Raw genomic sequence first — 25,206 nt, forward strand, 5'->3', positions numbered from 1 at the left:
GATTCTTCCGGATCCTTCCTCAGCATGAGAATGGTCAGAGATCTTTCCACACAATAGTAGATGGCAGGAGAATTAAAGTCATTCATTCAATTAATATTTGGGGTGCCTATTATGTATATAAGGCATTATGAGAAATTTTTAAAAAGTAAGAGATGGCTCCTGCCCTCAAAGAAAAGAAGCAAATAACTGTAAAATAAGTGGATAAGAAAAGATAAACACTAGTGGTTCTAATGTCATATTATGAGTTCTGACTTGAAAGGAATTTAGCTGGCGTAATCAGAGCAGGTATCTGGAAAACGTGGCAGTAAGGGAACTTTGCAGGAAGGCTCAATGCATCTGTAGTCAACTGTAGTCAACTCAGCATTTTATTTTATGATATTATATATTTATTTATTTTTTAAATTTGGAAAATGTGGAGATTAGGTATTCAGGATTAGGTATTCAAGTGGTCATCGTACAGGTAAAGATTGGCATTTAAAACCAGTTAACCAATGTTAAACCAGTTCGCCATTTATCCTGACTCTCCGATACAATTGTTAAATCCTGTTAGCCCCATCTGAGTCAGTTGGAGGTCAGCTAATTTTGCGATGAAGTAGGGTCAGCTAACATTTTCCTGTCTCCACATTCCCTTTTCATTCTTTTCATAAACCACAAGATCAAGTGACCTTTTCAGTTACTTAAATTTTCAGTTTTCCAAAAGTATCTTCACTGGTTCCTTGAAACTCTGTATGAGAGAAATCACGAGAAAATGTAATGAGGAGCCAGGCTCGGTGGCTCAACCTGTAATCCCGGGCCTTGGGTGGCTGAGGTGAGTGGATTGCCTGAGCCCGCGGGTTCGAGACCTGCCTGGGCAATTTGATGAGACCTCATCTCTACAATAAATAAAAAAATCAGCCAGGCGTGGTAGCGCGCACTTGTAGTTCCAGCTACTTGGAAGGCTGAGGCGGAAGGATCGCCGGAACCCAGCAGGTCGAGGCTGCGGTGGCCGGGAGCGGCCACTGCACTCCAGTCTGGGCGACAGAGTGAGACTCCAACTCAAAAAAAGAAAAAGAAAATGTAACGGGGACTTAAGTGTGTCCACTTATGTTGATGAATCACCCTCTCTGAGCCCCAACCTCCTCACTTCTTCCAGCCTCTTTGGCTCCAATTGACTTTGCTCTGTTAGTGACTAATTTTGTCTGAGCTGTGCTGGAAGGAAAAGATCCAGTAAGGAAAGAACGTGTCATGGGTAAAAGAAAGTGTCAACTGAAGTGACAACCCAAAGAGGTGAAGGTAGACATAGAACCTATTCCTTTAAATTTAGACCTAAACTTGTTAGGGTTTCAATATTTTAAGTTGGAAACAGTTCTAGGTGAATGCTTTATTAAGAGATGCTGTCCTATTCTAGAGCAGCGGATTCAACAACAATCTGTCAACTAAACAGTAATCTTTAGAGATTTTTCCCAAACTGTAATTTCTGGACTTCTTACATATATATCTTAGGGCAGCGGTCCCCAACTTTTTTGGCATCAGGGACTGGTTTCATGCAAGACAATTTCTCCATGGTGGAGGTGGAGGACAGGGGAGGGGAAAACATCAGGCATTAGATTCTCATAAGGAACATGCAACTTAGATCTCTCGCATGTACAGTTTACAATAGGGTTCAAGCTCCTGTGAGACTCTAGTGCCGCTGCTGATCTGACAGAAGATGGAGCTCCACTCTCCTGCTACTCATTTCCTGCTGTGCTGCCTGTTTCTTAACAGGCTGTGGACCGGTATGGGGACCCCTATCTCAGGGTGTATATGTACCCAGCACCACCACCTAACCAATCTGATCAAATTGGTGGATTTACCATCTATGCTTCTTTGTGGTCACAGATAGAAACCCCTGAATCTATTAGTGGCCCCATCTCGGTTGTTGTAATTTGCCAACTGAAGGAATGCATCAAGAATGAACACTAATTTATCTAATTCACATGTTGTTTTAGCTTTTTCCTTGACTTCACCTGAGATTTTATTATGATCGTAGCTTTGGAAACCATGGCAGGAATGGCATGGCAGTGGTAGTGGGGCAGAGCAGAAAGAAGAAAAACCTCTGACTGAAGACAGAGCGTCCCTTCATTGCTCAATCCCTGACATCCTTGTGGTATTGGCTCCTGGTCCTCGTCATTTTGCTCCAGATAATAGAACCAGTCAGACCTGCAGTGCTTTATTTCAGACATTGTACCCTATTTTGACAAGCATGTCAACAGATAATAGCCATGTGGCTTCTCTATTCCTTCCTGAAGCAATATTTCTTTATTAATGGAGCTTGGAAATGGACTAAAAGGAACCTCCCCAAAGAATCAAGGCATTTAAGCTGGGTGTTTTTGAAGCTTATTTTTTTGCTCTATTTGGCAGCAGGAATGTGCTAAGTATTTCTAGATAACCAGCTCCATGAAAAATTATTTCTTCTTCAAAGCTTCTATTTAAGAACGCCATTAAGTTTTTACATTTTGCATTCAATAGAGCCAACAATCAAAACTGTGGAGTATTGTTTGTGTTTAAAGCATGCAGTCCCCTCTGGAAGCAAGCTTTCTGAAAGGGCATATTTCTGAAATGTTTGTAAATCTCTGGGGCTATTTTTAAAAAAAATAAAAAGTTGAACTCATATAATAATATTAAAAGTTAATTTTTATTCAGCTTTTATTATGTACCAGGTATTGTTCTAAGGGCTTAACAAGCATTAGCTCATTTATTAGTTAGACAATTATTATCCTTGTTCTCCAGCTTAGGAAACTAAAGCACAGAAAGAGTAAGGAGGTTGCCTGAGGCCCCACAGCTTGTAGGTAGGAGAGTCAGAATTTGTATCTAGGCAGGCTGCTTCCAGCATGCCTAGAATGACCTCTAGCAAGCTTTCATTTTATAGATGATGAAATGGAGTTTCAAAGACATGAAATAACTTGCCAAGATCACATGTCTGGTAAGGGCAGAAGTTGGGATTTGCCCTCAAGTTCCTTGGGCCTCTTTTCAATGCTTTTGTTTTTTATTTTGGGTTGACCTATAGATAAAAGTTACAGAAACTAGAATCATTCAGTCTGAAGAACAGCTGAAAGGCAGATTGGTTTTTTCCATTATGCTAGACAAACAAATGAAACCCGAAAAATGTAAGTATTTAAATTCATATTTCCATGCATAATACAAGCACACACAAAGCATCAATTTTTCCCAAATGAGCATGTACCTTCGATAAGTCTTCATGGTCCCTCACTCCATGCCCCAACTCTCAAAAAATGAACTGGGAGCCAGACTAAGATCCCGATGACAAAAGTGACCAATTAAATGTACTTGGGAGGTGGATGCGGTGGCTCACACCTGTAATTCTAGCATTCTAGGAGGCTGAGGCGAGAGGATGGCCTGAGTCCAGGAGTTCAAGATCAGCCTAGACAACATAACTGGGCGTGGTGGTGTGCGCCTAGATACTTGGAAGGCTGTGGCAGAAGGACTGCCCGGGTCCAGAAGGTTGAGGCTGCAGTACCGCAGAGTGAGATTCTGACTCAAAGTAAATAAACAAGCAAATAAATAAATAAATAAACAAGCGCACTTGGGGCTCCAGTGATGAACCTCTCTGCTCACCTGTCTAGTGCCAGTGAGGCAACTCTAAAGAGAGTCCTGAGAAGTCCAATGTTATAGAATATCTCATGGGATTTCAAGGTCAGTCCTGTAGTTGTGGTTGTTCACAGGGTTGGTCTGCAGTACAGAAATCACCTTGGGGGTTGGGGAACTGACCCACATCTACTCAAAATCATATCACAGGTAGACTTCCTGATAAATAGAAAGATGATGAAACATGTGAAAATACTGACAGCAAGTGAACAAAATGAGGTGCCCCATTGGAGTCTTTCAGGATTAAGTGAATAGGGTATATGAAGTCTTCATCAGGGTTTGGGTCTTAGCAGGTGCTGAGTACTTGTTTCTCTGCTTGTCTTCCATTCTCTTCCCTGTGATCCTGGAAACCAAAAAATGTGCCAGCTGACCAATTATTGAACAAATATTTTAAAAGTACCTACTGTGTGCTTCACATTTCTGGGCTTCATGTAGGGCACTGAAGTTGTTGCAGGCTGGTCAGGTCCTTAAGAAATACACTTTAGAAAAATAATTTTTTAAATCATAGCAAAATGTACATAACATAAAAACGATGATTTTAAACATTTTTAAGTGTGCAATTCAGTAGCATTAAGTACATTTACAATTTGTGTAGCCATCATTGCTATTTCCAGAACTATTGGAGTCTCACTCTGTTGCCCAGGCTGGAGGGCAGTGGCACATTCCTGGCCACCACAGCCTCAACCTGCTGGGCTCAGACAATCCCCTCCACCTCAGCCTTCCAAGTACCTGGAACTATAGGCACATGCCACCATACCTGGTTAATTTTTTGATTTCTTATAGAGATGAAGTCTCGCCAAGTTGCTCAAGTTGGTCTTGAACCCGTGGGCCCAGGCAATCCTCCCACCTCAGCCTCCCAGATTGCTGGGATTATGGGTGTGAGCCACCACGTCCGGCCTCCCAGAACTTTTAATGATCACAAACAGAAACTCTGTATTCATTAAAGTTTTCATTCTTCTCTTTTCCCAGACTCTGGTAACCCTTTCTGTTTCCATGAATTTGTCTATTCTAGGTATCTCCTATCATTTATTTTGTTTAGCGTAATGTTTTTAAGGTTTATTTATGTTGTAGCATGTATCAGAATTTCCTATCTTTCTAAGGCTAACTAATATTCTATTTTATGTATATATGACATTTGTTTGTCCATTTATCTGTTGATGAACACTTTGGTCATTGTGAATCATGCTTCTGCATTTTGGCTATTGTGAATAATGCTTTATGAATATGAGTATATGAGTATTTGTTTGGGTTCCTGCTTTCAATTTTTTTTGGTACAAACCTGGAAGTAGAATTGCTGGATCATATGGTAATTTTAGCTTTAATGTTTTGAAACTGTTTTTCATGGTAGTTGTACCATTTTACATTTCTACTTGTGATGCCTAAGAGTTTCAATTTGTCTACATCCTTGCCAACACTTCTTATTTTCCATTTTTTTGAGATTAGCCATCCTAACAGGTATGAAGTAGTATCTCATGGTGATTTTGGCTTGCATTTCACTAATAACTACTGATGTTGATATCTTTTTATGTGCTTATTGTCCATTTGTATATCTTCTTTGGAGAAATGTCTTTTCAAGTCCTTTTTTCATTTCTGAATTGCGTTGTTTGTATTTTCATTGTTTAATTATAGTTTTTTAATATTCTGAATATTATTAATCTCTTATCAGATATAAGACTAGCAAATATTTTCACTCATTCTGTTGTTGTCTTTTTACTCTCTTGACAGTGTCCTTTTATGCACAAAATTTTAAATTTTGATGAAGTATAATTTCTCTATTTTTCCTTTTGTTGCCTGTGCTTTTGGTATCATATCCAAAAAATATTGCCAAATTCAACATCCTGAAGATTTTCCCTCATAAACAAACATACTTCTTTTTTTGTAAATAAAAATCTTCAAGGTAATAGAGAATAATTGAAGTCAATGTATAATTATTCCTAGTTTAAGAGGACAGATAAAACTTACATAGTTGCTTGGTGAAGAGAGAAAACAATCCAAGTGCCTTACTAAAATCTTAACTTTAAAATCGGTTTAAAATAAAACCAGTTTGCTTTCGGCAAGAAGAAACAAAGTGTAATCACAGAAGACACAGTACTTTCCCAACTAAGGAGGAGTTCCAAGAGTAAACCAAGTATCTGGAATAAGTGACTGTTGGCTAATCATTTCAAATAAACAATTTTGGTCCTTACGTAGGACCCTGTATACATATTTATTTATTGTATACACTCTTAGCTCCTAAATCTAATTATGCCTTCAAGCATAGGAGACAGCTTGTGAGGTGGTAGATTGATGGTGGATGGGGACCAGTGGTTAGGCAATTTTTGCAGGCAAGGAGATTGTGCAATGTGGGATTGTGCAATGTGGGAGATCCTTTGCTTTTCACTGAAAATATCTTCTTGTGTGGTTTTGTTCCATTGATGAGAAGAAAATATTTGCCATGATATCCGTGTGTCCTGATGTTTCTAGACCACTTGCAACTTCAGATAATTAATCCTGTTGTAATCCCAGAGACCTTGATTTTTAGTTTAGAAAGGAAGAATTTCCTATATATGTGGATAATATACACCCGGAGAGAACCTCCAAAAAAACAGGAATTATCTTTTTTGGAGGGTGGGCCCCTTGTAGTACACTCAGAATTTGTTCTTCTGGATCAAATGGTCAACCAAAGTTTTTATCTGGAAGTTCTGAGAAGGTTGCATTACAGTTTAAGGAAGAAACATCCCAAGTTGTGGCAAACAGGTGACTGGTTCTTCCACCATGACAACGAACCTGCCCACACTGCGCTGAGTGTTTGCAGTTTTTGACCCAAATCGGCATGACCCCATGCCCCACCCTCCCTATTCATCCCATTTCACCCCAAGCAACTTTTATTTTGTTTCCCCAGATGAAAAAAAGTCCTCAAAGGGAAGTGTTTTGCCGATGTGGAAGAGGTGAAACAACAAATGGCAGGAGCACTAAAGGGCATCAAAATGGACAAGTTCAAAAACCATTTTGAGCAGTGGAAAAAGTGTCTCGAGAGATGTATTGCATGACACAAAGAGTACTATGAAGGTAACTGAAGTTTAAACAAGTAAAAATAAATATACAATTTTTAATACATAAATTCTTGTTTTTTGGGTCCCCCCTCATGTTTATATATGTGTGTTTATATATATATATGGATACATATATTTAATGCCATACAAATTGTCTTATCAATTATCTTTCAAGTCTGAGCACAAATTTGCAATTAAATGCTGGGTACTGCTTTGAAATGGTTCTGGGTCTGTTAAGAGCTCCAAGATGAATTTTACTGTTGCCCTAATATCTAAAGCTTGACTTCCAATTCCTGTTCATCATGCAATTCTTTGTTGGACTGCTATTTAAACAGGCATCCCCTTGTTTTTATCCTCCATTTCCTGGGAGCTCAATTTTCTTCTTAGAGCTAAGTTGTTCCTGAACTTTGCGAGAAGTCAGCTCATGAAGAAGAGTCTCGTGTGTCTGCTCGAGATGTGCAGACATTATATGGCATAGACTGGGAAGCCAGTGAGCGGACAGATTCATCCATTGTTTGTTAGAAGGCTTACCCAGGCAGCATGGTGAAAATGGGTTTGGATGCAGGTGAATGGACTGGTGGTTTTACTCTCTTCTTCTTCCCTTCATATTGCAACCTCACTGGGGGAAGGAACCTTATTTTAGGTGTCATCATTCCATAAAGACACAGGGAAAAAGAGGTTTGAGAAACAGAAACACAACCAATACCCATATACAAACATGTTCCTACAGGGTTCTATTGTCAAAACCCTGAGATTTCTTTTGCAACATTTACCAATCAACCAGTCCTTCAGACACTAACACTTCAGGCTGACCACTCCTCTTTGGTTCTGGCAGGCAGGTTCCCTCACTTCCAGCTTGCTTACCTGCACTATAGGGCAACAGTTAAGATGCTGAGCATTGGGCATTGGGGCAGGCATTTCTTATTTTATTTACTTTAGATTCAAGGGGTACATGACATGTGCAGGTTTGTAATATAGTTGCGTTGCATGATGGTGTGCTTTGGGCTTCTACTGAATCTGTCACCCAGGTGGTCAGCATGGTACCCAATGTGTGGTTTTTCAACCCTTACCTCACTCTCTCCCTCCCTATGTTAGGTGTCCCCAGTGTCTGTTGTTCCCATCCTTATGCCCATGTGCTTCCAGTGTTTAGCTCCTACTTATAAGTGAGCCCATGTAGTATTCAGTTTTCTGTTTCAGTGATAATTACTTAGAATAATGGTCTCCAGTTGCATTCACATTGCTGTGAAGGAATGACTTCATTCTTTTTCATGGCTGTGTAATATTCCATGGTGTATAGGTGCCACATTTTCTTTATCCAGTCCACCACTGATGGACATCTACGTTGCTTCCATGTTTTTGATATTGTGAATAGTGCTGTAATAAGCATATGAGTGCAGGTGTCTTTTTGGTAGGACAATTTATGCTCCTTTGGGTATATACCCAGTAATGGGATTGCTGAGTTGAATGGTAAATCTATTTTACTTATTTGAGAAATCTCCAAACTGCCTTTTCCACAGGGGCTGAACTAGCTTACATTCCCACTAACAGTGTATGAGCATTCCCTTTTCTCCGAAACCTTGCGAACATCTGTTGTTTTTTGACTTTTTAATAATAGCCGTTCTGATTGGTGTGAGATGTATCTCATTGTGATTTTGATGTGTATTTCTCTGATGGTTAGTGATGTTGAGCATTTTATCATATGCTTGTTGGCCACTTGTATGTCTTCCTTTGAGACGTGTATGTTCATGTCCATTACCCACTTTTCAACGGGGTTATTTGAATTTTTCTGAGCTAGGTATTCTGAAATGGAGGCTTTGTTCTTAATAGTGAACTAGCTTAAAAAAATGAAATGGAGGCTTTGTGTTTTTAATTTTCCCTTGAAAAGTTTCAAGTATGCACAATAGTAGAGATAATTTTGTTATGAACCCCCAATCCCATCACTCATGTTTAGTAATTCTGAATACTTTGCCTCACTTACTTTATTACTAAGCTCACTTTGTTTTCTGAGGTATCTTTTTTATTATTACTATTTTTTGATTGAAAAATTATAATTGTATCCATTTAAAAGATATGATGTGGCACTTTGATATGCATATACAATGTGCAGTGATTAAATCAAGCAAATTAACATAGCCGTCACCTCAATTATTGATCTACTTTTTTTTTTTTAAAATCAGGATGCAGTGCAGTGGCATGCTCAACAGCTACCATAGCCTTGACCTGCTGGACTCAGACCATTCTTCTGCCTCAGTTTTCCAAGTAACTGGAACTACAGGCATATGCCACCATGCTTGGTCAATATTTTGTATTTATTGTAGAAATGCGGTATTGCCAAGTTGCCTAGGCTGGTCTTGAATCCCTGGGCTCAGGCAATCCTCTTGCTTTGGCCTCTCAAAGTGCTGGGACTATAGATATGAGCTATTGTATCCGGCCTATCATGTTTTATGGTGAGACATTTGAAATATACTCTCTTAATTATTCTGAATACATTATTATTTACTATAGTCACCCTGCTGTGTAATAGATCTCAAAACTTATTCCTTCTGTCTAAGATGTTGTACTTTTTGACCAGCAACTGCCCATTCTTCCCTCTGCCATTAGCCTAGGATAATCCCTACTCTACTCTCTACTGTGAGTTCAACGTTCTTAGATTCCACACATAAGTGCGATCACACAGTATTTGTTTTTTTGTGACTGGTTTATCTCACTTTTTGATGAAGCATCTTAAAGCAAATTCCAGACCTCATGTCATTCCACCACTACAAGTTTTGTTATGTACTTCTTAAAAATGTGGACATTTTCTTACACAACCATAATTCCATCATCATATCTAACAATATTGATAGATATTCGAATGTCTCCATTTGTCTCAAAAATGTCTTTATACAGTTGGTTTGTGTAACTAGGATCCAAATAAAATCAAAGATATTTTCTAGACCTTTCATTATACCCCAGGTATTAGGTTTTCTCTGACCCTTCCTTAGCCCCATCTTTTCAGTGTGTATTTGAGTGTTTTTATGAAGGTTACAACTTTGAAAGCCATTAAAAAAAATCCATTTCATTAAATTAGTTACTATGTGGTAGGCTGAATAATGACTCCCCCTCCTTCAAGATACACAGGTCTTAATCCCTGGAACCTGTGAATGTTACCTTATATGGTAAAAGGGACTCTGTAGATGTGATTAACTTAAAAATCTTGAGATGGGGAGATTTTCCAGGGTTATATGAGCGAGCACTAAATGACGTCATAAGTGTCCTTATAAGAAGGAAACGGAGAGAGATTTGATATAGTAGACAGAAAGCCATATGACAGAAACAGAAGGAAACAGTCACAGAGAGAACATGCTACACAGCTAGCTTTGAAGACGAAGGGAGGGGTCATAAACCACAGAATACAGATGGCTACCAGAAACAGGAAAAGGCAAGGAATAGAATTCTCTCTTAGAGACTACAGAGGGAGCACGACCCTACCTACACCTTGATTGCATCCCAGTGAAATTTATTTAAACTTCCGGATTCCAGAAATGTAAGAGAATAAATTTGTGCTGTTTCAAGCCACCAAGTTAATAGTAATTGGTTACACCAACCATGGGAATCAAATACATGGTTCAAAGCTATCTATTAAATAGGAGTTCCATTCTCTGCAGAAGATGAGATAATTCAGAGGCCAGAGCTACTGGAGAGGCATCATGCAGTTGAGGGAACAATAATGAACTGGGAACTGGATTCTAGACCTGTCCTGTTAAAGACTTTGAGCCAAGTCATTTCTCATATATACAAAAATAAAAGGAATGGATGGGATACATTATGCTTGAGGGCCCTTTAATCTTTCTACCCTGTTTCACCAGATGAAATCAAGTAAGATAGATGAGGCAATACAACAAGGGCAGAGGAAAACAAGAGAGAATGCCATACTCTTATAGAAGGACATGTGGAGGAGGGATATGGGAAAGGTAGGGAGGAGGTAACGGGGTGAGGCAACCAAAGTATTCTTATTATTCTAAGTTGGCATTTGTGCTGGCACGGAGTGTTTTCAAGTGCTGTGGATAGGAATGCCTCGGTTCTTACTGAGGCACCTCGGTTCTACTGAAAGGCATCCTTCCTTTTCTTCCCCTTTTCTTCCTTATGTCACAGCATAGTCACGGCAGCCCCTCTGCAAATCATGGGTGTAAGGGGCTCAAATCTAGAGGTGGAAGACAATTGTTTTGATTTTCTCATCTTAAAGAATTCTCTGAATGTGGAGCATGAGCTCTGGGCTTCTTATAACCGTTTTCTTAAACCTGGGAAGGGCAGCTGCTGGGAATAACAACAAAATTTATCGAATGTTTAATGGGCCTTTTGCAGGGTTAAAAATGTTGTATATGAACATCTTCAGTCTTCGCAAAAATCTCTATCAAGTAGTTACTGGTACCTTGAGTTGTGTTAGTGAAGAAACAAAGTTTAGCAGAGAATATGATTTTACCTGAGGTGATACAGCTGGTAAGTGACCAAGTCTGAATCTTTTTCTTTTTCTTTTTTTAAAGACTTGTCTCACTCTATCTCTCAGGCTGGAGTTCAATGGCAGATCATAGCTTACTGCAATTTCAAACTGCTGGACTCAAGCAATCCTCTTGCCTCTGCCTCCTGACTACAGGTGCATGCCACCATGCCTGACTACTTTTTAAAAATTTTTATTTTCACACTATGTTGCATAGGCTGGTCTCATACCCCTGGTCTCAAGTGATCCTCTTGTCTTGGCTTCCCAAAGTGCTGGGATTATAGGCATGAGCCACTGCACCTGGCCTGAATGTTATTTTAATTTGCATTTAAGGCTATACATTTCTCTTTAAGTGCAACCTTAATTGCATATGATAAATTTTATTGTGCTATATGAAGGGACCCTGAAAAACTGAAATTTATTTATTTAAAAATGTGTATTTATTCTTTCATGTTTAAACTTAAATCACCCTCAAAGTACTCTCCATTTGATGCAATACACCTATGGAGATGCTTTTTCCACTGCTCAAAACAGTTTTTGAATTTGTCCATTTTGATGCCTTTTAGTGCTTCTGCTGTTTTTTGTTTCACCTCTTCCACACTGGCAAAACATTTCCCTTTGAGGACTTTTTTCATCCGGAGAAACAAAAAAAATTACTTGGGGTGAGATCGGGTGAGTAGAGAGGGTGGAGCATGGTCAAAAACTGCTGAACACTCAGCACAGTGTGGGCGGGCCCACTTGTAAATTACCCATCATGAAATGGAAAAATGTGTTGAAAGAATCTTACAAAAAAATTCACTGAAGCTAAATGTGGCCTCCCACAACAACGCTAGCTGGTATACTGATGCTGATATGTTCCCAGAACACTGACCCAGTGGGGAAAGCCTGCATTACAAGAGGCTTGCCCCTCGAAAGAGAATTCTGGTTTTTCTGGGCCCCCTTGTGTTTTCATTATATTAGCTAAAATATTTTCTAATTTCTGTTGGATTTTTCTTTGATTTATAGGTTATTTAGAAATATTCTTTAACTTCCAAGGGTGTGAAATTTTCAGTTGTCTGTTAGGTATTAATTCTAGCTTGCTTGAGTTGTGGTCAGATAACATTTTGAATGTAATATTAAGCAATGAATAATGTGTATATTGCAGTTAGGTATCTCCTGTGTGTGAATTAAATCAAATTCTTTATTGTGCTGTTCAAATCTTTGGTAAAATATTGCTACGATACTGCTAAGATTATGTATTCATCTATTTTCCCTCTAAGTTCTGTCAAGTTTTTGCCTTATATATTTTGATGCTATGTTATTAGGGGCATATGAATTTATATTTGTTGTATGTCTGTGAATTGGAACTATTATCTTTATAAAGCATCCCTCTTACACCATTTTCAGCAAATAGTGCTAAGAAAATTGGGTTGTCATATGCAGAAGAATGAAACTGAACCTCCATTTCTCACCATATACAACAATTAACTCAAGATAGATTAAAAATTTAAATGTAAGATTTGAAACTATGCAAATAGTAGAAGAAAACCTAGAGAAAACTCTTCTGGGCATTGGGCTAGGCAGAGAAATTATGACTAAGACCTCAAAAATATAGGAGACACAAACAAAAATAAACAAATGGGACTTAATTAAAAGAAAAAATCTTCTACATAGCAAAATAAAAAATCAGCAGACAACCTGCAGAATGGGATAAAACATCTGAAAACTATTCATCCAACAAAGGAATAATATCTAGAATTTACAAGGAACTCAAAGAATTCAATGACAAAAACAAATAATCTTTAAAAAAGTGGGCAGGGTCAGGCACAGTGGCTCATGCCTATAATCACAGCACTTTGGGAGGCTAAGGTAGGAGGATCGTATAAGCCTAGGAGTTTGAGATCAGCCTAGACAACATATTGAGACTTTGTGTCTGCAAAAAAAAAAAAAAAAAAAAAAAAAAAAAATTAGCCAGGCATGGTGGAGGCTGAGGTGGAGGGATCACCTGAGCCCAGGAAGTTGGGGCTGCAGTGAACTGTGATGGTGCCACTGCATTTCAGCATGGAAGACAGAGTGAGATCCAGACTCAAAAAAATTGGGCAAAGGACATGAACAGACATTTTTCAAAAGAAGATGTACAAATGGCCAACAGGTATATAAAAAATGTTCAAAATCACTAATTATCAGAGAAATGCAAATTAAACTACAATGAGTTATTATCTTACACCAGTCAGAAGAAAAAAAACCATGAAAATAATAAATACTGGTGAAGATGTGGAGTAAAGGGAATGCTTATACACTATCGGTGAGAATGTAAATTAGTACAAACTCTATGGAAAACAGTATGAAGATCTCTCAAAGAACTAAAAATAGAACTACCATTTGACCTAGCAGCTCCACTGCTGGGTATCTACTCAAAGGAAAAGAAGTCCATATATCAAAAAGATACCTGTACTTCTATGTTTATCATAGCACTATTTGCAATAGCAAAGATATGGAATCAACCTAAGTGTCCATTATTGGACTGATTGGATAAAGAAAATATGGCATATATGCACAATGGCATGCTATTCATCCATAAAAGAAGAATGAAATAATGTCTTTTTGAAGTCACATGAACAGAACGACACTATTTTAGGTGAACCAAGTTGGAAGCAGAAAGACAAATATTGTATATTTTCACTCATAAGTGAGTGCTAAAAAATGTGTACACATAGATGTAAAGAGTGGAATGAGGGACAATACAGAAGGGTGAGAGAGTGGGAGGGGGTAAAGGATGAGAAATTACTTAATGGGTGTGATGTACGTTATTCAGATGATGGATACTATAAAAGCCTTGATTTGATCATTATGCAGTTTATGCATGAGCCAAAATCTGTGTATGCACCTGTGCCCCCATAAATTTATATAAGTTAAAAATAAAGCACTCTCCTTTACCTCTAGGAATGCTTTCCCCCTTACAATCTATTGTAACTATGTAGAAGATCCTGCTTATATTTCTTTGTCACTTGCCATTGCTGTGCACACTGATGGCTTCCCACTACAATCACTCATGACTCATGGGCAGGAAAGGCAGGCCAAAAGTTCTAGAAAGATGCCCCATGCAATCCTCATTTAGTGATAGATGGGAACTGGAGGGTGAATTCTTACTGGGTGGGACAATTCTGAGGAATATTCTATGTCATCTCTCAGAGGTCCTCGGTGGGATTGAAGTCTCAGGTGTCCTTTGTGCTACCCACTCACTAATCCTCCTGGTAGTAGTTTCTTTCTCTCCCTTTTCTCACCCTCTCCACTTCCCAATTCTCCTACCAGAACTTGAATCACTTTCCAAATACTCTATTTGCTATGGTTTGAATACTTGTTCCCTCCAAAACTCATGCTGAAATTTAATCCCCAGTGTGGCATTATTGTATGATAGGGCCTTTAAGATGTGATTGGATCCAGAAGGCTGCATTCTCATGATTGGATTAATTTATGGATTCATTGGTTAACTAATTAATGAGTTATTAGATGAATGACATATCATGGGTGGGGAGAACTAGTGGCTTTATAAGAAGAAGAAGAGAGACCTAGGCCAGCACATTAAGCGTGCTTATCCCCCCAGCATGTGATGCCCAAGACTGTCTTGGGGCTCTAGAATGTCCCCACTGGCAAGAAGGCTTTTTACCAGATGTGCCCTCCTTGACCTTGGGCTTCCCAGTCTTAAGAACTGTAAGAAATAAATTTCTTTTCTTGATAAATTACCCAGTTTTGGGTATTCTGTTATAAGCAACAGAAGACACACTATGTGAATGAATACACTGCATTCTCAAATATATTCTCAGATCTGTTTCAGAGGGACCAATTACAGACAGTTTAATATGTTTTAGTGTTTCCATGGCATATATTTTTCCATCTTTTTATTTCCAAGCTTTCTGTATTCTTTTATTTTAGATATGTCTCTAGTCGCAAGTATATAGTATGTTTTATTTTGATTTAATAATACAATTATTTGTCTTTTAGTTGGATTGTTTAGTTCATTTCTATTTGATGCAATTACTGCTATATTTGGGGTTAAGTCTTAATCTTTTAATCTCCCCCTTTGTTCTATGCTGTTTTCCTCTTCTTTCTTAACTTTTTGTTTTATATCATTTTAATGTTTTTGTGATTCTATATCTCCCCTCTATTAGCTTTATATTTGCATACTGTCTTACTATTTTAGTGATTAGAGTTGATCATGTCTATCCTCAGCTTAACAAAGTCAACTTTCCCAGTTGAAGCTGTGACTCACAGTTCATAACTGACGTTCACAGTGGTGTGCGTTTCACTCCTATCAGCAGCTCACGTCAACTCTTTCTTAGCTCTTGCAACTTTTTTCTTTTTACTTGGGCATTGCTGACCAAAAATATTACAGGGCCCTTAGAAAGCAGGAGGGAGTAGTGGTGAGAATGGTGAGGTATCAGGGGACGTATCATCATGGAACCCAATCAACTATTTTTGGTTTTTGGGGTTTTGGTGACATCATCTTTTCCTTTGCTCCAAATATTTTCTTTAGAATTTCAGTCTCTGGTTCTTTGCCACTGACCTCCCTATAACCTTCCTACTCTGTCATCTGCTCTCTTTCTCTAGTTCTATGATAGTTTACTAGGGCTGCTGTAACAGAGTACCACCAACTTGGTGGATGCAGATGGAGACTCTCATTGTAAGGGATACAAAACCACTCACTGGGTACCATGCTCACCACTGTGAATATCAGCTATGAACAACGAGTCACAACTTCAACTAGGAAAGTTGACTTTGACAAGTTGGGGATAGGCATAGTCATCCTCATCACTAAAATGATAAGTGTGCAAATATCAAGCTAATAGAGAGGAAAATAGTACCACGAAAACATTAAATCAATATAGCAAAATGAAAAAAGAAAAGAAAAACACCATAGAACAAAGGGGGAGATCAAAAGCAAAGATTAAGATTTCAGCCCAAGTACCAAAACAACAGTAGTTTTTTTTTTTTTTGAGTTGGAGTCTCACTCTGTCACCCAGACTGGAGTGCAGTGGCTGCTCCCGGCCACCGCAGCCTCGACCTGCTGGGCTCCGGTGATCCTTCCGCCTCAGCCTTTCCGAGTAGCCGGAATTACAGGCATGCGCTACCATGCCCGACTGATTTTTTGATTTATTGTAGAGATGAGGTCTCGCTGCCCCAGGCGGGTCTCGAACCCGCGGGCTCAGGCCATCCACTCACCTCAGCCTCCCAAAGGCGCGGGATTACAGGCTGAGCCACCGAGCCTGGCTGTTTTGTTTTTTTTAAATCTCGCTGTTCTGGAGGCTAGCAGTCTGAAATAAAGGTGGTGGGGCCATGCTCTTTCCCAAGGTTCCAGGGGAAAAGATTTTCATACCTCTTCCCATCTTTCTAGCTTCTAGTGGTTGCCAGAAATCCTTGGCATTTCTTGTCTTGTAGACATATCATTCCAAACTCGGACTCCATCTTTATAGGGTGTTCTTTCCTGTGTGTTTTTGTGTCTTCACATGGCATTCTCCTCATTGTGTGTCTGGTCCAACTTTTTCTCTTCTTATAAGAACACCAGCCATTGCTTAGGATCCACCCTAATCCAGTAGGATCTCATCTTAACTTGATAACATCCATTTATTTAAAGTGTCTATTACCATGTAAGGCCATTCTGAGGTTTCTTATGGACATGAATTTTGGGGGGAACACTATTCCGCCCAGTACAACCTCACTTAGCCTGTATTGTGCAGTATAAGTAGCAGTGGCCTAGCAATTAGAAATCTGGGGTACTAATTCTGCCTGTATTGCTAATTATACAAGCAAGCGTTCAAATCTCAGCTCTGACACTTAAACACGCTGAGTCTGTGTCTTCATCTGTAAACTGACGGTAATAATGCTTATCTTCTAGGTAAGACTAAATAAGATAATGCTTTTTAAATGCTTGGCATAGTGCTTAGTACATGATGGTGCTAAACAAATGTTGGTTTTCTTTCCCCCAGTTTTCTCTGTAGTAGAATCAAATGGGTCTATTGTTGAGATTCTTTCAACTTCCAAATTCTAAAAACTCCTTTAGGCTATTTCTTTTCATTACACTGCCTTACTCATTCCTCCAATTCCTTTTTTCTTTAACAATTGGCTGCTTCATCCCAGTGGATTTTATCCCATTCTCTTCTAACCTCTTTTCTATCACTTTTGTTTACCCTGGTTTGTCCAGGACCAGTTCCCATTTATGTCCATGGTCCCATGTAATCGCTGATAACTTCCCTTCTACTCTCAGTGTTCTGGCTTAAATGAAGAGTTACATGGTTGCCCAACTTAGAGTGTATTCCTAACACTTAGACTTGGCTCGTCATTGCATGATCCACAGGGTACCATGTTGCATTTTAGTTGTTTTGTGGGTTTGTCTCCTTGATAAGATTTAGGACAGTCACTGGGAATAATTTTTTTTGTTTCTACAAACTCCGGTACATACCTGGCACATGGAAGGGGTTCAGCCATGTTGTTGGATATGAGAATATTTTTGGAACTTTGCTTCTTTCATTCTGTGCATAGGAGGTGCTCAATAAATAATCTTTAAATGTGATAGGTTATTTATTTATTTATTTTTTACCAAAAAGACACCTGCACTTATATGTTTACTACAGCAATATTCACGATAGCAAAAACATGGAACCAATCCAGATGCCCATCAATGGTGGACTGGATAAAGAAAATGTGGTACATATACATAATGGAATACTACACAGTCATAAAGAAGAATGAAATTATGTCTTTTGGAGCAGCAACATGGATGCAGCTGGAGGCCATCATTCTAAGTGAACTATCACAGAAACAAAAAAACTGAATACACATGTTCTCATTCATAAGTGGGTACTAAATACTGGACACATATGGGCCCAAGGACAAGAACAACAGACACCAGGCACTGTTAAAGGAGGGAGGAGAGGGGGGGTTAAGTGATACAAAACCACCCTTCAGGTACCATGCTCACCGCTGGTGGGAGTGGGTTCGTCAGAAGCCCAAACCTTGCCTTCACATGTAGGTATATTAATACCTGTGTAACTAATCCTCACAAGTACCCAGGTTTTTAAAGTTAAAAAAATCTTTAAATGGAAGTAGATAGTTTCCTTTTATGAAAACAAGAAACGAACCCCTCTCAAGGCTCCTCTGCCTTCTCTGTTTGCGGTTATTAGCTCAGAGATCTCATTTTACCTCCAGATTTGTGACTCATTTCTTTCTCTTGCCCCACCCATAGTGATTTTAATTCTTTGAAAGGTGGAGTTATCCTTTTTTGAGCCTCCTGTGGGTGCTGTGGTGACCTGATTTCCAGTTGCCGGGTGCTTGCTTCAGGTGCGTGTGCCCCTATGATTAAACTTTCCCCTCTGCCCCCAGCTCACGAAGCTCTCTCCATTCTGTTGTCCGTGTCAGAAGCACTTTATCTGCCATCTTATTTCTACTTATGAGGCCCACCCTCTGTTGGTGTCTTCATCCTGTGGTTGTGTCTGTACAAGTGAAATTAAGTAGATAATGAAGTCAAGGATGGATTTAATTCGGGCTTTGGAGCCACTTTTGCTTGACACTTCTTCCTGTTACTGTCTGCTCATTGCCTCAGCACCCTACTCCACCTTACTTTTTGTTTGTAGGTTGGGATCTGCTGTGCCTCAGGAATATTTTATGGGCCTTGTCATTTAGTTCAAATGATAGAAAAAATATTTTCTTTCTTTAGGAATTATGAAATCTAATCTACCTGGATTGAATAAATGGGTTGCTTTTCTGGCAGGTTGCTGAAAACCATCACTTATTCAGTTTTCAACAAACAGTTATTGAGAACTTACTAAGTAATAATACCAACAAATGATCGTCTTCAGGGAGTTTTTTAGATACTGTAGGGGTGCACTGCTCAAGTCTACTTTCACGAGACCCTTGTGAGGAGGGTAGTTAGCTGATGATTTCTAGCTCTGGCTCCTTTAGATCTACCCCTGCATTCATGCTACCAAGCCAGTCTCTTCCTAGGATTCTTCTAACTAACGACAGAGCATGGTAGTGGTATGGTACTAGAGTCAGGCTATTTCTCACTGGCATAGGACTCCTCTCATGGGAGATCTTTGCTTGGGGACTCCCAGTTGGCCTGACTGAGGCTCTTAGAGCTGCACCGCAGTCTGGCTCCTGTCACCTAATCCTCTTTCTTGCTTCCTCTTCTATCCCTGGTGTCAAACCTGGCTCACGGTCTGAAGGCCCTCCCTGCTCATGCAGGCTGCCTCTCCCCTAATCCTTCCCCAGAAATTCCTCCCAAGAAATCTCCAGCATGACTAATTTTGTCTTGGCATCTACCTCTTGGAAGGGTTGAGCTGACACAAGTTCCCAGTTCAGTACTGTAGATTAAAAATGTGCATGGAGAGCACAGAATACTCTTTATTCTATTCCTCTCCAATGCTAAGTGGTAGGATTAAAGCACAATAGGGACATGTAATCAAGTAAACTTAAAAACGATGTCTGTTTCCTATAGTATGTCATTTTCATGAGGGCAAGGACCATGACCAGTGTAATTCTTTACTCAGTTTTCAGAACACCTATCATAAAACACTTAAGAGAAGAAAAAATAATAATAGTTGTTTAGTGATAATCATAGTGATTTATTGAGGGCCCTGTCTGTGCCAGGCATTGGGCACTTTTCCCTCCCTCGCTACTCTCTCCCTCTCTTACTCCCTCCCTCTCTCCCTCCTTCCCTTCCTTCCCCTTCCCTCCCTTCTTTCCTCCCCCCTTCCATTTCTTCCTACCTTTCTTTCATTTCTCCCCCCCCTTCTTTCTTTCATTGGGATCTCACTCTGTCACCCAGGTTAGAGGGCAGTGGTGTGATCACAGCTCACTGTAGTCAGGAGATCCTTCTGCCTTGCCTCTGGAATAGCTGGGACTACAGGCATGTGCCACCACATCCAGCTAATAATAATAAGTTATTACTATTTGTAGAGACAAAGTCTTGCTATGTTGCCTAGGCTGGTCTTGAACTCCTGGGCTCAAGCAGTCCTCTCACATCAGTCTCTTAAAGTGATAGGATTACAGGCTTGAGCCACTGTGCCTGGCCTATTTTACATATCTTTTTTTCCAGTCCTCATAACAACTGCAAAGAAGGTATTGTTGTCATCCTCATTTTGTAGACGAGGAAAGTGAAAAATGAAAGACGTTGAGTAGCTTGCTCCAGGTCACTCTGGAGCCAGTGAGTGGCTATGCCAGGGTTTGGGTTCATAGGCTTCTAATGCCCTTGAGTTTCCCGTAATACCATGCTCAGTCCTAAGGGTGATTTTAGACTTAGACCAGATCCCAGCCAACCTGGGAAGTTTGAGAAGTGTTCCTCCCAATGGGCTGAAGAGTCTATAGGTGAGACCAGGTCTTGATCCATGAGTTCTACATCTCAAGTACTTTGTACTGTATTTTTAGAAATTTCTGAAAAAGAAAGATGATGTCTTTGAGATGGGCTTCTCCTTTCTTATCAGACTCTGTTGTCTAGTGTTGTAGAGCAAGGAAAAAACCTAGAATAAAGTCAGATACAAAAGGCCACATATGGTATGACTCCATTTATATGAAATGTCCAGAACAGGGAACTCCACAGACAAATTGTAGATTAGTGATTGTCAGTGGGTGAGGGGAGGAGAACATGGGAAATGACTGTTAATGGGTGTGGCATTTCTTTTTTGAGTGATGAAAATGTTCTGAAATCAGACAGTAATGATTGCACAACTCTCTGAATATACTAAAATCCACTGAAGAGTGTACCTATTTTAAGAGAGTGAATTCTGTGATACATGAATTATGTCTTAATAAAAATGATATCATATATATAGTTAATATACATGCAGCACAGTAGGCTTCCAGGCTCTTTTAAAAACTTGAGTTAGATAAAACTTATTACATTACACATGTCTAATACTAAACGAAATTACGTTTCATCGTTATGTGTTTACTTTGTCTTCTGAGAGGTTGAATGGCTTTCTTTACTTTAAAATGTATGCAATACAATCCACACTTTTACAAATATTTCAATAGCTTTAAGAGGGTACAAATGGTTTTTGGTTACGTGGATGCATTGTATAGTGATGAGGTCCGGGCTTTAAGTGTACCCACCACCTCTACCTGCACACATTGTACTTGATAGGTGATTTTTCATTCCTCCGTCCCTTTCCACCCTTCCCTTTCTGCAGCGCCAGTGTCCGTTATGCCAGTCTCCATGCCTCTGCAGATCCTTAGTTTAGCTCCTACTTATAAGTGAGAGCATGTGGAGTATGGTTTTCTGTTCCTGTGCTAGTTCATTTAGGATGATGTTCTCCAATTCCCTCCAGGTTGTACAAAATACGTTATTTCATTCCTTTTTTATGGCTGAGTAGTATTCCATGGTATGAGTATGTGTGTGTATACACGCATTTTCAAATGTATATCACATTTTCATTATCCATTGATCAGTTGATGGGCATTTATATTGATTCCACATTTTTGCAATTGTGAATTGTGCCACAATAAACATATCAGTGCAAATGTCTTTTTTGTACAATGACCTCTTACAACCCACACTTTTTTAACTATAAAGATGTGGTGTACAATTCAGGGTTAGGTGTACAAACGTTGATTATGCAGATACCCTTGTTGATGAGGTATGCCCCTCCCTCCCCTAGCAGTTTCCCTCAACTGCCAGTTCCCACTCCCCCACCCCCTGGCAGTTTCCCACTACTGCCAATCTCTTTCTTATAGTATTATAATAATTGTTCAAGGTCTGTTTATGAGTGAGAACATGTGGTACTCAGTTCTTTATTTCTGTGATAGATCACTCAGTATTATGGACTCTAAGTCCATCCAAGTTGTGCAAAGTTCATAATTTTGTCCTTTATGGCTGCATAATATTCCATCATGTATATGTACCACATTTTAAAAATCCAGTCCAGCTTTGATGGGCAGCATGGTTGGTTCCATGTTTTTGCTATTATGAATAGAGCTGCAACAAACATACATGTGCAGTTATCTTTTTTGTAGAATGATTTGAATTCCTCTGGGTATATTCTTAATAGGGGAATTGCTGAGTCATATGGAAGGTCAGTTTCTAGTTCTTTCAGAAATCACTACCCTGTCTTCCTAAGACGTTGCACTAGTTTTCAATCCCACCAGCAGTGTAGAAGCATTCCTTTTTCTCTGCATCCTTGCCAACATCTATTGTTGTTTGTTTTATTAATGATGGCCATTCTTACTGGGCTTAAGTGGTATCTCAATGTGGTTTTGATTTGCATTTCTCTGATGATGAGTGAGGCTGAGCACTTTTCATGTGTCTGTTGGCTGCCCATATATCTTCTTTTGAGAAGTGTCTATTCATGCCTTTTGCCCACTTTTGAATGGGGCTGTTTGTTTTTTTCCTTTCGCCGCAGGTGAGTTCCTTGTAGATCCTAGATGTTAGGCCTTTGTCAGAATTACAGTTGGCAAATATTTTTTCCCATTCTGTGGGCTGTCTCCATGCTCTCTTGATGGCTTCTTTTGCTTTGCAGAAGTTCATTAGTTTGATGAGGTCCCACTTGTCTATCTTATTTGTTAAGGTATGGGCATTTAGGGTTCTGAATAGGAATTGGTTGCCAGTTTCTATTTCCAAAAAGGTGTCTCCTGTGTTTTCTAAGATTCTTATATTCTGAGGTTTTGCGTTTAGGTCTTTGATCCATTTAGAGTTAATTTTTGTGTATGGTGATAGGCAGGGGTCCTGTTTCAATCTTCTGTATGTGATCAGTCAGTTTTCCCAGCACCATTTACTAAATAGGTTCTCCTCTCCCAGTGGTTGTTGTTGGAGGCTTTGTTAAAGATGAGTTGTACAACCCACACTTTTAGATAATTCTTTTTTAAGATTTTCAAGTACCCTGTTTGGATATGGGCATCTAAACCAAGTGGCCAGTCAAGTTCTCATCTCTGGAATTGTTCCTGGATCTAGTTGTCAGACTCCAACGATGCTCCAGTGACTACAGCAAATAGAGTGACCTAGACAAGACTCCTGTTTTCGTGGGTGGAGCTTGAGCAATATCTGTCAATTGCCTAACACTGATTAAGACATCCCTGCATGTCTACTGGGAACCCAGGAACTTTGTGCTGAAGGCCAATACTGTGTACTTAGTTGACTCCCACAGGTATGGGAACATCTTGTTCTTGGCAGAGGACAGAGAAGCTTTGACTCTACTGATAATTCCCTTGTCTCACTCGGTGTGGGGTGCCTTTGCAGGACTGGATTTCAGACAGGGAATCTTTCCATCCATGTTCCATCACTAGTTATAGCTGCTAGTCGCTGTAAGATTCTATGATGAGCTGGTTGTAGTATTTGCATCTCAATTGTCCTAGCTGTATAATGAGGTTAATAGCAATGGATCTAGATACTGTACTTGTGTGGGGAGAATTTGAAGGGATCTTATGAATCATTCTGTCCAAAACAGACTTGGAGACAGGAAGTGACATAGGCAGTTAATGGCAGAGCTGGGACTAAATCCATGCCTGTAAATTCCTAGTCTAGGATTCTTTCCGCTTTGACTTACTCAGAAGCAGCTATGTGATCATGGAAGTGGAATCCAAAATAGAACAGGGATTGATTTGTAAACCCAGAAACTCCTACTTTGCTCTATTATATCTGTAGCAACTCCCCAATCTTGCCCCTGTAATTTCTTCCTCTAGCTTTTGTTCTAGGCTATTTTCTAGCTATCTTGGGGATCATTTTCCAGGCATTTCTTATGTTCAAAATTCAATTCATTTTATTTTAGTCTATTCCACAGACATCTTTTTGAGTATGTTCTAGGCATCGTGGCAGTGAGAGGTAACAATGACTCAGACCTAGAACCAGGCCTTGAAGTACTTACAGTCTAGAAGAGGAAACTGATATCAGTATTTGACAGCTCAGAATCCTAGTTTCTACAAGGGAAATATGCCTAAGGCACAGAGCTGAGAAAACAGAGTAAGAAACTTTAGGGCATGGGGCACTCAAGGAGGGGAGATAGAAGTAGGATTCCCACAGGAGGGTGGCATCTAGATTGGAATGAAGGAGAAAAACAGCAATTAGAATTCAAAATTTACTGACATGTTACTTCATACTTCTACTCGGGCACTAATGAATACATTTTGCATAACAAAAATTGTATCTCAAATGCTTCTGGAAGATGATAGACGGATTGGTACAAGTGGAAACTTAGGTTTCACACTGACAAGCTCACCAAGAGAGTTTAGGTCTCGGCTCAGATACCGTTTCAGCAACATGCTGTTGAGAGGAGGCTAATTGCAAGTAGTGCTATCCTTACAGTCAGAGAAAATATGGCTATCAGGCTTCACCCAAGAGCAGAAACAATATTGTTAATTAACAGTTTTTGACCATTTACCGTGTGCTAACCTATGTATATGTTACAAGCATTGTGTTATATAATTCTCACTATATAAAGTAGGAACCAGGATTACAGGTGAGCTAACAGGCTCAGAGCGCTTTAAGTAATAACTTGAGTAAGATCAGAAGGCTAAAAATATGGCAAGGCCGAATTTGAACCCAGGAGTGTCTAACTCCAGAGACTGAATTTTAACTCCTACCCTGTGCCAGAGTGGGACTAGAGTTGGAATGTTCTTTAGGATTCTTTAAATCCCCCCCCCTAGAAATCCTAGCCATGAGAACATGCTAGGTACATGGGATTAGACTAACCAGTGAACACTTGTGGAGTCCCTGCAAAATGCTTGACACTGTGTAAGTCGCTGTAAGGAGTGCAGAGAAATGTGAGTTTACATACTGGAGGTTGAAACTCATGTAAAAGAACTGGAACCCTGAAAGAACTGTTCCCTGCCCGAGGTCACACAGATAGTGAGTGAGCTCTAAAACACGAATGCAGGTCTTTAACGCTGAAACTGGTGCTCTTTCTTCTACAGTTCTTCTAGGCAGGTTTTGACAGTTTTACATAGGTATCTGCTCCTATAGGACTAAAATATTTAAAAAAAACTTACACTTTTTTTTTTTGAGTGAGAGTCTCACTCTGTCGCCCAGGCTGGAGTGCAATGGCACACTCAAGGTCACTGCAGCCTCACTTGCTAGGTTCAGGCAATCTTTCTACCTCAGCCTTCCAAGTAGTT

General features: G+C 39.6%; 1 long non-coding RNA gene across 1 annotated transcript in view; it reads left to right on the plus strand.

The window, feature by feature from the left end:
• Positions 1-13,878: 13,878 nt before the first annotated feature.
• Positions 13,879-25,206, plus strand: part of LOC110594605 — a 31,317-nt gene continuing 19,989 nt past the window's right edge. Inside the window, exon 1 of the long non-coding RNA XR_002481339.1 lies at positions 13,879-13,907. This is a non-coding gene — a long non-coding RNA (uncharacterized LOC110594605). The remainder of the gene's footprint in view (positions 13,908-25,206) is intronic.

This window comes from Carlito syrichta, unplaced genomic scaffold (assembly GCF_000164805.1).
Source record: "Carlito syrichta isolate Samal-C Ts95f unplaced genomic scaffold, Tarsius_syrichta-2.0.1 Scaffold316463, whole genome shotgun sequence".
In the NCBI taxonomy this organism is placed as follows: domain Eukaryota; kingdom Metazoa; phylum Chordata; class Mammalia; order Primates; family Tarsiidae; genus Carlito; species Carlito syrichta.